We start from the raw sequence: 13,670 nt of genomic DNA, 5'->3' as shown, positions 1-13,670 counted from the left end.
ATAGCCCAGATCTGTGATCTTGTGATTCATTTGCTAACGCTGGGCGGAGTCACAACAGTGGGCGGAGTTAGTCAAATGAGTCACAGATCTGGCCAAATCTATAGGACACTAGGAGCAGCTGCAGAAGCAGATAGTATGGACATGGCACAGGCAGGGTGCATACCTCCCAGCTTTCACACACACACACACACACACACACACGGCGAAAAGGGGGCGTGGCTTCGCGGGAGGGCCCCGTTTTCGTCAGTGAGGGGGCATGCCCAGCGCTCTGTGAGCTGCTGGCATGACCCCAGGGGCTGATTATGACTCCGGGGGGCACAGGGTACTTGAGACAGGGGAGCCCTATCTCATTGCTGTGCCTGCAGTGGGTTGGGGGCGTGGCCTAATCGCGGCCCGCGAGGCCATGCCCCATTATGCAAATTCCGGGATTTTTTTTTTTTTTTTTTTATGGTATTTTGGCCCCTCAGCTAGAGGTAAATCCAGAAGAGGTGGTCGCTCCCCCTACACACCCGCACAGGCAGAAGAAAGCAGGGAGACTGCTGCCTCCCTGCAACACCACAGACCTGCCAATATGCAGCAGCGTGTGCTGACTGTAGCACAATGCTGCCGCTGTTGCTGGCAGGACGGGGAGAGCTTCTGAGCTGGGACAGAGCTACTCCAGCCAGGGGGCCCCCTAAAACTGTGGGGCCAACGGTACGTACCGCCTGCCCCCCCCCCCCCTTAATCCGGCTCTGCTGCTGGAACCCCCCCTTAATCCGTACCCCCTGATGCCCCCTCTCCCTCTGTCTCCACTATTCACCGCTGCTCTGCTAAGCAGAACAGCGAGTACAGGAGCTTTCCAACTGCTCCCCCCCCCCCCCACCGCAGGACACTGCAACCCGCGGGTGGGACAGCGGGACAGACCCCAAAAAATGGGACTGTCCCGCGAAAATTGGGACATTTGGGAGGTATGGGGGGGTGTGAGGGGGTATGCCATACTTGACCCCCACATCAGCATACTCAGCAGGGTCTCTCTGGCAGGGAGGAGCGTCACATTCTGGCACACTCCACGCTTCTTAGCTGTAGTTTTGTGGGTCACCAGCCGCTGTGCACTTTCCGTACTGCCTCTGTTATCTCCAGCCCCTGCGACCCCACCGCTAGCTGCAGCGCTGCCACCCGCAGTGAGTTGCGCCCAGCTCCTTCACACACTTTAGCCGGCGGGTAGCGCTGCAGAAGTCCGCGCTGCTTGCAGGCTCTGACCCCCTCCTCCCTCCAGCATCAGCGTCTCCTGGGAGCTAACCAGTCACTCCCAGTCTCCCCTTACCATAGTGCCCAGCAGCCGTGAGGTCCGCTCCACGTGCATGCTATGACCCCCTCCTCCCTCCAGCCGCAGCATCTCCTGGGGGCTAACCAGTCACTCCCAGTCTCACCTTACCACAGTTCCCGGCAGCTGCGCGAGGTCTGCGGTGTGTGACTGAGGAGGGGGGGAGTGATGCGGACGGGCAGAGGAAGCAGGAATACAGCCTAAGAGAGTCAGCCATGCCAAGTCTCCACCAGCAGCAGATGCCAACAGGTTGGAGTGGAACAGCAGCAGCCAGCAGCAGTGACTCCGGTAAGACACATCTGTCTGTCACCACTGTTCTGTCCCTAATACCAATCTCTCCCGTGCCCTGTGTTCTGTCATGTCCCTGTAACCCCTGGCCTTGACCTGCCACCCTTATCCTGGCCCTTTCACCCTTATCCTGGCCCTTTCACCCTTATCCTGGCCCTGTCACCCTTATGCTGGCCCTGCTACCCCTATCCTGGCCCTGTCACCCCTGTGCTTGCCCTGTCAACCCTATACTGGCCCTGACACCCCTGTCCTGGTCCTGCCGCCCCTACACTGACCCTGTCACCCCTATCCTGTCCCTGTCATTTCTGTCCTGGCCCCGTCGCCCATGTCCTGGCCCCGTCACCCCTGTCCTGGCCCCGTCACCCCTGTTCTGACCCTGTCACCCCTGTTCTGACCCTGTCACCCCTGTCCTGTCCCAGTCAACCCTGTTCTGACCCTGTCACCCCTGTTCTGACCCTGTCACCCCTGTCCTGGCCCTGTTACTGCATACCCTCCAACTACCTTTTTGGCAGGTACAGTACCCGCAGCACCTCCAGTCCTCTCCCCAATGCACCACACCTCCGCACCTTCCCCTCCACCACATGCGGCACTCCACCCCTCCCCCACATGCTGTGCCTCCAGACCCCCTACACCACCCGCGGCTCCCACTCCTCCGCCCCTTCACCACCCCCAGCAATCTCCAGGCCCCCTCCACCATTCACCCCCCTTATATGTCTCCCCCACACCTGCCCCCCTCCACCCGAAGCATCTGCAGACACCCTCCTCCATCCGCGGTCCCCCCCTTACCCACCCCTCCCCCACCAATGGCACCCCCGCACCTGCCCCACCACCACCTGCAGCACCTCCGGACCTCCTTCCCCATCTGCCGCAACACCCGTACCAGCCCCTCCCCTACCCATGGCGCCTACGGACCCCTACCCCACCAGTGGCACTCCCACCCCTTCCCATCCCACAGCACCTCCGGAACCCTTCACCCATCTGCAACATCCCCACACCTGCCCCTCCCCCACCCATGGCACCCCTGCCCCTCCCCCACCTGCAGTGCCTCCGGACCCCTCCCCCATCTGCATCCCCCACTCCTCTGCCCCTCCCCCACCCGCAGCACCTCCCAACCCTTCCCCATCCGGGCCCCACCCCCACTTCTGCCCCCCCTCCATCCGCAGCATCTACATACACCATCCGCAGTACCCCCCGCACCCGCTACATTCTGTACATTGTGGCCTGCAGGTGCTGTTCACGCCGTCGCAAGGGGCTGCGCCTCCTTCACCATCGCACACCCTTTCATTGTGCAATATTTAACCACTAACAAAGGAATGCAGGTGATACTCCATATAACACAAATATTGAACCCCAGAAAGGCATGCAAGGGTTAAGGGGGCGTAGCCCCTTGCGACGGTGTGAAGAGCGCCCGTAGGGCGCGATGAAGCACCTAGTATGGACATATGATCCCTTGACCTCCTCCCAGAATTCTGGTTTAAATAGAGGGTCACGTCAGAATGATAGCTACCTCCATTGAGACCTGAGATTGGGAATAGGGTTCCTTTGACTGACAAGACCTAGGCGCTACGCAGCGACAGGAGGCTCCCTGGGACCACACCTTAGCTAGGATTCTGATTATCCTGTATAACTGCCCTAAGGAACGTGGATAAGTATATTTTAATTCTTGTCAATGCTATTGTAAATAAATGATTGTTAAACTGTGTTAGTGTTCCTGACTCTCACTATACTTTCGATATAATAGTTCTACTGGGAACACATGTGTGGGCTACATGCAAAAGTAGCCGGTATTTACCATGCACAGAAACAATATAAATCTATGGGAGATCATCAATGGTTTCATTCACCGATGGTCATCCCTATTCTTTCAGTGACTGGCCCATGGGCCAATCCTAGCCTGGGGACGGAGCTTAGCAAGTGTTGGTTATGCTGTGCCATCTGGTTCTCTCCCATTGATGGCAAATGTATTCAACATCGACCATAACCCATCAATGATTATGAATCGTCAATGGTCGATGGCCATCCCTAGTATGATGCATATTCCGTTCAAGTTTTTAGGGATTGTCACACACCTGCTGTAGCAAAATGTCACTTAGCTCTGTGAACATAAGCACTGTGTGTGACTAAGGGGTAAATTTACTAAAATGGGAATTCTAATTTACTAAGATGGGATGTTATTTTATTCTTTCATATAACGGAACTACTGTCTACTTTATACTATTTAGCCCACAAATAACAGGGTAGATTTATTTGAAAACGCTGCAATTTGGAGTTAAGCTAGGGCGCTCCCCCACCCCCCATCTACCACCCGTATACCACCCCACCTCCCCATTTTAAAGCCATCTGCACCTTTGAACCACTGCAGAGCAACAGAGTTTTGCAAAAGTGCAATCGTAGTGTTAATGCTCCTGCTGGGTACTATGCACTCATTATAATGTGCATGTGAAGTTGTCATTTGATCAAGGACATTCAAAGACAACTATCTGCAACATAGAGGGACAGTGTAAAGCTGAAAACGCTATATTCTCTTGACTTATCAATATGCATCGGCACTGAACCAACTTTCCAACGCCCACAGCTATACAGCTATATTATACTACGATGGCTGAATTTACAGGAAGGCTTATTATTGTAAAACACAATAAATATATCTTTACTATGAAGGATTCACACATCTAGGCAAGGAGTCGTCGTCTGTCGATAAAGAGGACTGGAAAGAAAATGTGATTTGTGCATATTGAAATATTGCAGGTTGGTTTCTGCAATCAACATGTCTTTATTAATGCTGGGTTACAGCGGATGTTACATGTTATATTGTGTGACTGGTCTATTTTTGTATCGTTATCCATATAACGCCTTTGCTTTTTCTACATATATTATAAACGCCCCCTCTTTGTTACAGTTATCTGCTGGAAAGCTTTCATAAATGTTTTCAAATACTCAATGGCAGGGGCGTAGCCAGAACTTTGTGGGCCTCATGGAGACATTTTAAAGAGGCCCCTGTCTTCTAGAGAGTCAACTCTCCACAGCGGTTGCCAGTTTTATGTCCCATAGCAGTGCCATAGTCTATTTTATGAACCATAGTAATGCCCTAGTACACATTATGTCACATTGTAGGGCAGCTAGTACACATTATGTCACATTGTAGGGCAGCTAGTACACATTATGGAACACAGTACCCCAAATTCACATTATGACATATGATGTGCCCCGATCATATTATGCCACATTACAGTGCTGCCCCCCGTTCATATTATACCACCGTATAGTGTCCCCAGTTCATAATATGCCACATTACAGTGTTCCCAGTTCATATTATACCACCATGTAGTGCCCCCAGTTCATATTATGTCACATTATAGTGCTGCCCCCAGTTCATATTATACCACCGTATAGTGTCCCCAGTTCATAATATGCCACATTACAGTGTTCCCAGTTCATATTATACCACCGTATAGTGTCCCCAGTTCATAATATGCCACATTACAGTGTTCCCAGTTCATATTATACCACCATATAGTGCCCCCAGTTCATATTATGTCACATTATAGTGCTGCCCCCAGTTCATATTATACCACCGTATAGTTTAACAAAAAGGGAGGTAATCTGCGCACTGGGGTGGTTTTACTGTATGGGATGTGCTGCTAGTCAAAAGGGTGTCCTTGCCCTTTGGTTCAATATGGATATCTGGTTTTCACCTGACTGCGCTCATCCCCTACAGTTTGAGTACTCGTGAAATGATGCAAATTGATACTTATATAAAGGTGTGTTTTACTTTCACATGTATCAAATATGACACTCAATATAATGAAACAGTGCAGATAAATATTGTTGAACAAGAAAAAGGTGGTAATCACAATGTGTGCTCCACGGGGAGCACCTGTTTAACTCAGTCCTTTAATCACTCAAATTGGTGATTAAATCCTTTAGGTTCTTGGCGTGTGTGTTCTGACACAAAGGCCAATGGGCTGGAAAAAAATAAGAATTTACTTACCGATAATTCTATTTCTCGGAGTCCGTAGTGGATGCTGGGGTTCCTGAAAGGACCATGGGGAACAGCGGCTCCGCAGGAGACAGGGCACAAAAAGCAAAGCTTTAGGATCAGGTGGTGTGCACTGGCTCCTCCCCCCATGACCCCCCTCCAAGCCAGTCAGGTACTGTGCCCGGACGAGCGTACACAATAAGGGAGGAATTTTGAATCCCGGGTAAGACTCATACCAGCCACACCAATCACACCGTACAACTTGTGATCTAAACCCAGTTAACAGTATGATAACAGCGGAGCCTCTGAAAAGATGGCTCACAACAATAATAACCCGATTTTTGTAACTATGTACAAGTATTGCAGATAATCCGCACTTGGGATGGGCGCCCAGCATCCACTACGGACTCCGAGAAATAGAATTATCGGTAAGTAAATTCTTATTTTCTCTATCGTCCTAGTGGATGCTGGGGTTCCTGAAAGGACCATGGGGATTATACCAAAGCTCCCAAACGGGCGGGAGAGTGCGGATGACTCTGCAGCACCGAATGAGAGAACTCCAGGTCCTCTTTTGCCAGGATATCAAATTTGTAGAATTTTACAAACGTGTTCTCCCCTGACCACGTAGCTGCTCGGCAGAGTTGTAATGCCGAGACCCCTCGGGCAGCCGCCCAGGATGAGCCCACCTTCCTTGTGGAATGGGCCTTAACAGAATTAGGCTGTGGTAGGCCTGCCACAGAATGTGCAAGTTGAATCGTGTTACAAATCCAACGAGCAATCGACTGCTTAGAAGCAGGTGCACCCAACTTGTTGGGTGCATACAGTATAAACAGCGAGTCAGATTTTCTGACTCCAGCCGTCCTTGAAATGTATATCTTTAAAGCTCTGACAACGTCCAACAACTTGGAGTCTTCCAAGTCGTTTGTAGCCGCAGGCACTACAATAGGCTGGTTCAGGTGAAACGCTGACACCACCTTCGGGAGAAAATGCGGACGCGTCCGCAGCTCTGCCCTATCTGAATGGAAACTTAAATAAGGACTTTTATAAGATAAAGCCGCCAGTTCTGATACTCTCCTGGCCGAAGCCAGGGCCAGTAACATAGTCACTTTCCATGTGAGATATTTCAAATCCACCTTCTTAAGTGGTTCAAACCAATGGGATTTGAGGAAATCTAAAACTACATTTAGATCCCACGGTGCCACCGGAGGCACCACAGGAGGCTGTATATGCAGTACTCCTTTGACAAAAGTCTGGACCTCAGGAACTGAGGCCAATTCTTTTTGGAAGAATGTAGACAGGGCCGAAATTTGAACCTTAATAGATCCCAATTTGAGACCCATAGACAATCCTGATTGCAGGAAATGTAGGAAACGACCCAGTTGAAATTCCTTCGTCGGAGCATTCCGACCCTCGCACCATGCCACATATTTCCGCCAAATGCGGTGATAATGCTTTGCGGTGACTTCTTTCCTTGCCTTAATCAAGGTAGGAATGACTTCTTCAGGAATGCCTTTTTCTTTTAGAATCTGGCGTTCAACCGCCATGCCGTCAAACGCAGCCGCGGTAAGTCTTGAAAAAGACAAGGACCCTGCTGAGGCAGGTCCCTTCTCAGAGGTAGAGGCCACGGATCGTCCGTGACCATCTCTTGAAGTTCCGGGTACCAAGTCCTTCTTGGCCAATCCGGAGCCACTAGTATCGTTCTTACTCCTCTTTGCCGTATAATCCTCAATACCTTTGGTATGAGAGGCAGAGGAGGAAACACATATACCGACTGGTACACCCAAGGTGTTACCAGCGCATCCACAGCTATTGCCTGCGGATCTCTTGACCTGGCGCAATACCTGTCCAGTTTTTTGTTGAGGCGAGACGCCATCATGTCCACCATTGGTTTTTCCCAACGGTTTATTATCATGAGGAAAACTTCTGAATGAAGTCCCCACTCTCCCGGGTGAAGATCGTGTCTGCTGAGGAAGTCTGCTTCCCAGTTGTCCACGTCCGGGATGAATACTGCTGACAATGCTATCACGTGATTCTCCGCCCAGCGAAGGATCCTGGCAGCTTCTGCCATTGCACTCCTGCTTCTTGTGCCGCCCTGTCTGTTTACATGGGCGACTGCCGTGATGTTGTCCGACTGGACCAATACCGGTCTTCCTTGAAGCAGAGGTTCCGCCTGGTTTAGAGCATTGTAGATTGCTCTTAGTTCCAGAATGTTTATGTGAAGAGACTTTTCCAGGCTCGTCCACACTCCCTGGAAGTTTCTTCCCTGTGTGACTGCTCCCCAGCCTCTCAGGCTGGCGTCCGTGGTCACCAGGATCCAATCCTGTATGCCGAATCTGCGGCCCTCCAGTAGATGAGCCTCCTGCAACCACCACAGAAGAGATACCCTTGTCCTTGGAGACAGGGTTATCCGCTGATGCATCTGAAGATGCGATCCGGACCATTCGTCCAGCAAATCTCCCTGAAAATGTTTTGCGTGAGATCTGCCGAATGGAATCGCTTCGTAAGAAGCCACCATTTTTCCCAGGCCTCCTGTGCATTAATGCACTGATACTTGGCCTGGTTTTAGGAGGTTTCTGACTAGGTCGGATAACTCCCTGGCTTTCCCCTCCAGGAGAAATACCTTTTTCTGGACTATGCCCAGAATCATTCCTGGGAACAGCAGACGTATCATCGGAAAACACAGCTGCGATTTTTGGAATATTTAGAATCCACTCGTGCTATCGTAGAACTACTTTAGATAGTTCTTTTCCGACCTCCAACTGTTCTCTGGAACTTGCCCCTTTCAGGATATCGTCCAAGTAAGGGATAATTAAGATGCCCTTTTCTTTGAAGAGAGTCATCTTTTCGGCCATTACCTTGGTAAAGGCCCGGGGTGCCGTGGATAATTCAACGGCAACTTTTGAAACTGATATTGACAGTTCTGTATCACGAACCCGATGTACCCTTGTTGAGAAGGGCAAATTTGGACATGGAGGTAATCCTTGATGTCCAGGGACACCATATAGTCCCCTTCTTTCCGGTTCGCTATCACTGCTCTGAGTGACTCCATCTTGATTTGAACCTTTATGTAAGTGTTCAAAGATTTCAGATTTAGACTATGTCTCACCAAGCCGTCTGGCTTCAGTACCACCATATAGTGTGGAAGACTAATACCCTTTTCCTTGTTGTAGGAGGGGTACTTTGATTATCACCTGCTGGAAATACAGCTTGTGAATTTTTCCCAATACTGCCTCCCTGTTGGAGGGAGCCGTTGGTAACGCAGACTTCAGGAACCTGCGAGGAAAAGATGTCTCGACTCTCCAATCTGTACCCCTGGGATAATACTAGTACGATCCAGGGGTCAACTTGCGAGTGATCCCACTGCGCGTTGAGACTCTTGAGACTACACCCCCACCTAACCTGAGTCCGCTTACACGGCCCCAGCGTCATGCTGGGGACTTGGCAGACGCGGTGGAAGGCTTCCTTTCCTGGGAAGGAGCTGTCTGCTGCAGTCTACTTCCCATTCCTCTATGTCTGGGCAGATATGACTGGCCTTTTGCCCGCTTGCCCTCATGGGAACGGAAGGATTGAGGCTGAAAAGACGGTGTCTGTTTCTGCTGAGATGTAACTTGGGGTAAAAAGGTTGGATTTCCAGCTGTTGCCGAGACCCCCAGGTCCGTTGGACCGACCCCAAATAACTCTTTTCCTTTATACGGCCATACTTCCATGTGTCGTATGGGATATGTATCACCTGACCACTGTCGTGTCCATGACATCTTCTGGGAGATATGGATCACGCACTTATTTTGATGCCAGAGTGCACATATCCCTCTGTGCATCTCGCATACATAAATATATAATGCATCCTATTAAATGCTCTATATCAATCAAATATTTTCAGTCAGGGAAACCGACCAAGCCAACCCAGCACTGCATCTCCAGGCTGATGGCGATCGCTGGTCGCAGTATAACCACCTTATGTGTGTATATACTTTTTAGGATATTTTTCCAGCTGCCTATCAGCTGGCTCCTTGAGGGCGGCCGTATCTGGCGACGGTAACGCCACTTGATAAGCGTGTGAGCGCCTTATTCATTCCCAACGCGCCCTAACTTCTGGCGGGAAAGGGTATAACGCCAATATTTGCTATCGGGGTAAACCCACGCATCATCACACACTTTATTTTATTTTATCTGATTCAGGAAAAACTACAGGTAGTTTTTTCACTCCCACATAATACCCTTTTTTGTGGTACTTGTAGTATCAGAAATATGTAACACCTCCTTCATTGCCCTTAACGTGTGGCCCTAATAAGGAATACGTTTGTTTATTCACCGTCGACACTGGATTCAGTGTCGGTGTCTGTGTCTGTGTCGACCGACTGAGGTAAATGGGCGTTATTAAAAACCCCTGACGGTGTTTCTGAGACGCCTGGACCGGTACTAATTGTTTGTCGGCCGTCTCATGTCGTCAACCGACCTTGCAGCGTGTTGACATTCTCACGTAATTCCCTAAATAAGCCATCCATACCGGTGTCGACTCCCTAGAGAGTGACATCACCATCATAGGCAATTGCTCCGCCTCCTCCAACATCGTCCTCATACATGTCGACACACACGTACCGACACACAGCACACACACCGGGAATGCTCTGACAGAGGACAGGACCCCACTAGCCCTTTGGAGAGACAGAGGGAGAGTTTGCCAGCACACACCAAAAAAACGCTATAATTACATAGGGACAACCTTATATAAGTGTTTCTCCCTTATAGCATCTTTAATATATTTATGTCGCCAATTTAGTGCCCCCCCTCTCTGTTTAAACCCTGTTTCTGTAGTGCAGTGCAGGGGAGAGCCTGGGAGCCTTCTCTCCAGCCTTTCTGTGAGAGAAAATGGCGCTGTGTGCTGAGGAGATAGGCCCCGCCCCTTTTTCGGCGGGCTCGTCTCCCGCTATTTATTGTATTTAGGCAGGGGTTAAATATCTCCATATAGCCTCTGAGGGCTATATGTGAGGTATTTTTAGCCTTATATAGGTTTACATTTGCCTCCCAGGGCGCCCCCCCCCAGCGCCCTGCACCCTCAGTGACTGCCGTGTGAAGTGTGCTGAGAGGAAAATGGCGCACAGCTGCAGTGCTGTGCGCTACCTTTAGAAGACTGCAGGAGTCTTCAGCCGCCGATTCTGGACCTCTTCTTGCTTCAGCATCTGCGAGGGGGCCGGCGGCGAGGCTCCGGTGACCATCCAGGCTGTACCTGTGATCGTCCCTCTGGAGCTTCATGTCCAGTAGCCAAGAAGCCAATCCATCCTGCACGCAGGTGAGTTCACTTCTTCTCCCCTCTGTCCCTCGTTGCAGTGATCCTGTTGCCAGCAGGAATCACTGTAAAATAAAAAACCTAAGCTAAACTTCTCTAAGCAGCTCTTTATGAGAGCCACCTAGAATTGCACCCTTCTCGGCCGGGCACAAAAATCTAACTAACTGGCTTGGAGGGGGGTCATGGGGGGAGGAGCCAGTGCACACCACCTGATCCTAAAGCTTTGCTTTTTGTGCCCTGTCTCCTGCGGAGCCGCTGTTCCCCATGGTCCTTTCAGGAACCCCAGCATCCACTAGGACGATAGAGAAATATAGATATGTAATGATTAAATCTGGCTATGTTGCTTTAAAAGTCAAATATAGATTTTCCAGTGGAAATGTCTCTAGTCCTGACCGGACTGTGTGGGCTTTAAAAATCTGTCTTTAGTAATTAGATTCAAATAGTTGCAGAGGACGGCGTCCCGTACCTCTGCGTGTGGAAGTCAGGTATTCGTGCACTATCGTTGCGGCCGTACTTGTAAGATGTACAGGTGCGGGGGCAGCGGGAACCTCCTGGCGGCTCCGGACAGACTCGTCCCTCAGCTCGCGCACCCGCTCTCCGGTTCGTCCTGTTAGGGATCTCCCCGTGTGCCTGTGCCGCTCGCTGGGTTGGTCGTGTTCGCGTGGGGGGGAGCTCAGCCGCAGGATCTAAACAGAGCCTGTGGCAGTGTTGCACCTCCCCACAACGGAGTATTCACCTGTGTGGTCCTCCTGCTGCCCGTCCGTCTGTACTGCTTACCGATGTCTGCGCCGTAGGTCCGAGGGTCTCACAGCACTCTCCTGTCCTCCAATGGTTTGATGTCTCTTAGTCGTCTCCGCCAACGCATTTCAACCGGATCGGTCTTCCTCTGGGAGTCTTTGCAGTGTTCTGATTGTGGTGGGTGTTAAAATGGCTTGCGGGCGGGACCAGCATCAGTTCCTCCTTTGTTCCACTGATTTGATTGGTGGTTGAGGTTGTCAGTATTGGGTGTTAAATTGGCTTGCGGGCAGGACCAGCATCAGTTCCTCCTTTGTTCCACTGATTTGATTGGTGGTTGAGGTTGTCAGTATTGGGTGTTAAATTGGCTTGCGGGCGGGACCAGCATCAGTTCCTCCTTTGTTCCACTGATTTGATTGGTGGTTGAGGTTGTCAGTATTGCAGGGGGCAGATCACATGTTCCTGCAATCTGTCCCATTTGTGAGTTTCAGAAACAGGGAAAATATGGAAACATGGCAATGCAAATTAAATTGTTTTTTTTTTCTCCTTCGTTCTAGAGGATGCTGGGGACTCCAAAAGGACCATGGGGTATAGACGGATCCGCAGGAGCTTGGGCACACTACAAAGACTTAATACTGGGTGTGAACTGGCTCCCCCCTCTATGCCCCTCCTCCAGACCTCAGTTAGACTTTGTGCCCAGAAGTGAATGGACACACACTAGGGGAGCTCTACTGAGTTTCTCTAAAAGACTTTATGTTAGGTTTTTTATTTTCAGGGATACCTGCTGGCTACAGGCTCCCTGCATCGTGGGAGTGAGGGGGGAGAAGCAGACCTACTTCTGTGAGTTTCAAGGCTCTGCTTCTCGGCTACTGGACACCATTAGCTCCAGAGGGTTCGATCACTTGGTGCGCCTAGCTGCTTGTTCCCGGAGCCGCGCCGTCACCCCCTCACAGAAGCCAGAAGAAAGAAGCCGAGTGAGTATGAGAAGAACAGAAGACTTCAGTGACGGCAGAAGACTTCAGTAACGGAGGTACAGCGGTCGCGCTGCGCTCCATGCTCCCGCTCAACAGCACTCACTGGGTGCAGGGCGCTGGGGGGAAGAGCGCCCTGGGCGGCAGATTACTGAGGTTTGATTTAGTCTGGCTGAAAAATGTGTTTGGTGCTGGGATCACCGTCTCTAATTCCCCCGCCAGCATTAACAAGCGCGCTACGCGCCAGTAACTCCCCGCCGACGACTTACAAAGGGAGGGGGAGCGCCCTGTATAACTTATTACTATGGGGCTTGTGCAGGATGACCCTGCGGCGGGGATCCCTGTCCCAGACCCCTGCCGCCGCATGTTGCTCGTTGCGCACCTCTCTAGCCCGCTGCTGCCTCCCTCGGGTGCAGGGCGCTGGGGAGGGAGCGCCCTGAGGAAATGTTTTACAATACTGCCGCGGCCGGGGGCTCCGTGTCCCGGACCCCCGCCACCGCGTGGTTGTGCACTACGCGCCTCTCTCCCCCGCCACTGCCTCCCTCGGGTGCAGGGCGCTGAGGAGGGAGCGCCCTGAAAAAGTTTTTCAATACTGCCGCGGCCGGGGGCTCCGTGTCCCGGACCCCCGCCACCACGTGGTTGCGCGCTGCGCACCTCTCATCCCCGCCACTGCCTCCCTCGGATGCAGGGCGTTGGGGAGGGCCACGGCCGGGGGCTCCGTGTCCCGGAGCCCTGACAGCGCGTGCGACGTGTTCTCCGCCCCGCCGCTGCTTCCCACAGGTGCAGCGCGCGGAAGGGGGAGCGCCCTGAACGGACGATTGACGCGGCCCGGAGTTCCGTGTCCCGGACCGTCGAGGATGCAGGTAGGCCACGGTGCACCTTCTTTCTCCCCCATTGCGGCGGTTCCGCCCCGGTGCTCCCACACGCCAACGAATCTCTCGGTTGCAGGGCGCAAGGGGGGAGCGCCCTGAGGGACATTGTTGAAAAATACGTGGGCCCAGCCATTATACTGAGAAGGGGCGGTAAGACACTTCAGGTTCCCCGCCAGAACTTGCTGTAAAGGAAGAAGGGGGCACAGTTTTAATGCTATTAGCATATAGCATTAAG

Source organism: Pseudophryne corroboree, chromosome 6 (assembly GCF_028390025.1).
Source record: "Pseudophryne corroboree isolate aPseCor3 chromosome 6, aPseCor3.hap2, whole genome shotgun sequence".
Classification (NCBI taxonomy): domain Eukaryota; kingdom Metazoa; phylum Chordata; class Amphibia; order Anura; family Myobatrachidae; genus Pseudophryne; species Pseudophryne corroboree.
The sequence above is the reverse complement of the archived record's forward strand: the minus strand, read 5'-3'. Positions refer to the sequence as shown.